The sequence below is a fragment of the Belonocnema kinseyi genome, chromosome 4 (assembly GCF_010883055.1).
Source record: "Belonocnema kinseyi isolate 2016_QV_RU_SX_M_011 chromosome 4, B_treatae_v1, whole genome shotgun sequence".
In the NCBI taxonomy this organism is placed as follows: Eukaryota; Metazoa; Arthropoda; class Insecta; order Hymenoptera; family Cynipidae; genus Belonocnema; species Belonocnema kinseyi.
This window is the reverse complement of record NC_046660.1, coordinates 48,869,169-48,871,510: the sequence shown is the minus strand read 5'-3', so window position 1 is coordinate 48,871,510 and position 2,342 is coordinate 48,869,169.

Sequence of the window (2,342 nt, the reverse complement as noted above, 5' to 3'; positions counted from 1 at the left end):
ATTTTGAGACAGGATTTAACCCTTCTTCATTACAAAAAGTGCGAATAAAAAGCAAACGAACTTGATCATAAGATTGAACTCGATCTCCTCAACCACGCATCATTAATACAGATACCCTCTCTACTTTCGAAAATTTAGCTTGCGCCATATTAATCTTTTAGCGAAAGATAGTAAGTATGTACTCGTAATACGTAAATTTAGTTTCGATTCGTGATATTCGTATGAAAAAACGGTATAGAACTTATGCTATCGCCTTAGGTATTGACTTAGGTATCGAAAAACAGTATAGGATTGTATAACTCTTCAGGGAGGAACAGAACTCTCACCAGAACATCTGGAACTTTGAATGAATAATTTCCTTATGATTTTACAATATTCAAAACGCTGTAACCAAGATCAATACAGAGCTCACCAATGAATTTCTCGTTGAAATTTACATCAGAAATTACACTGACCTCTTGGAAAATTTTCTTAATTTCAAATAATCTCTAACTGACCTTAAACGGAACAATTGAACTAGGACACTGACCTCTTGGAAAACTTTGATAATTTCAAATAACCTCTGACCTCGAACGTTACAATTGACCTATGACTTCAGTACGTACCTGAACGTAAAATATTCCACTCTATCGATTTCAGATGCAAAAAAAGGAGTTTCCCATTTAAAAAAAAAAAACAAATTCGACCATCAAAAATCCATGAAGGTTAACTTTAAGGTCAAAATGAAGCTCACCATTGAATTCCTCGTTAAAATTTACTTCAGGAATGACCTTCATCTTTTTTCTTAAATTTTATCTGAGGAAATATCCAACCGTCTTGGGACTTCTTAGACAGCCTATATATACACACCTCAGGCAGGTAGAATACTTGAAATTTGAAATCAAAAAGGACTTTCATCTAATTTGAATAAGGTTTATCATTCGGGGTTCATAATGATACACCATTAGAACCCGGTAGAACCCACTGTTTTGCCTACTGCGTTGACTCAGGAGTGTAGTAGTGGATCCAGGTTTTATCCATGGTTATGAATCGGCGCAAAAACTCTGTCGGCTTACGCGAAAATAATGCCAAATTCTGCTGGGAAGTTGTCACACGAATTCGTTTTTGGTCCACTGTGAGCAAACGCGGCACACATCGCGTGCAGAGCTTATTCATGCCCAAAACTGAATGCACGATATTGCCCACACGTTCCCATGATATGCCTACAGCATTAGCTCCTTCTTTCCATTTCACTTTGGGATCATTCAACATCATATCATGGATTTTTTCGACATTTTCTGGTGTATTGACCTCTTTTGGGCGCCCAGATCGTTTAGCATCAACTGTGCTCATACGGCCACAACGAAACCCGGTAAACCACTTATGAATCTTTCCAATCGACGGTGCAGAGTCCGGGTAATACTTGTTCAGCTTAACCTTGGTCTCGGATATCGTTTTCTTGCGAAGATAGTAGTGTTTGATCAAAACTCGGAACTCAGATTTTTCCATATTAAAAAAAACTCGAAGGTTAGTCGCTTCTCAGTGCTGTAACTTGTAAATGCGTAAACATAAATGGCTGAGGTTTTAAGAGGCGTCATTTGAAGTATCAGGCTCGACGAAAATGGTTCACATTAGTGAATACTAATGCCATCTCTTAGAATTTTCAGGTACTTATCAGACTGCCTAGTAAATATGTAGGCGATATGTATATGTATATACCTATTTTCCCAAAAATCTTGCAAACTAAGTCGAATTTGACGATGAAAAAGAGCATGCCGACTCTTAGTACAGCCTAGATTGCGCTAAATCGAGCTCAAAGCCCTGCGGAACACCATTCCTTCCACAAAAAATCTCAAACATTTCAAAAATCTTGTATTTTTATACATTTTTTCAGTTATATATATCTGAATTGTGTATCTACGAATATAAAATTAAAAGACGTCCACATGTCCCTACCTCTCTTACCCTCATAAACTATCAATTAATAACATCAACCTACTAGATCTACAAATCCTTGATATAAAAGTTATACTTTTACAATTCCCAGACATACTAATTCATCTTCACAGAAAAAACAGAAGATAAACTTTACATCGATTTCTGACGAAAGATTCTCTGCAACAAAAATGTTTCTATTATTATAATGTTTCTTTCACTTTCGCCCTACCTTTTCACTTACCCAAAATCGATGTTCTCTTCCTTTCCCGTCCTTACAAGCCGTAAACCTACATCCGTTAAATCTCTACATAAAAACGCTAGGCGTACAGTCTGTCAAGTTAAAGCGTGGGTGGCTTTACTCGCAGTCGGTAAGGTGTATCGACATGATTTTTGTGTCAAAATATTAAGAAGAGCTCCCTCTTTCA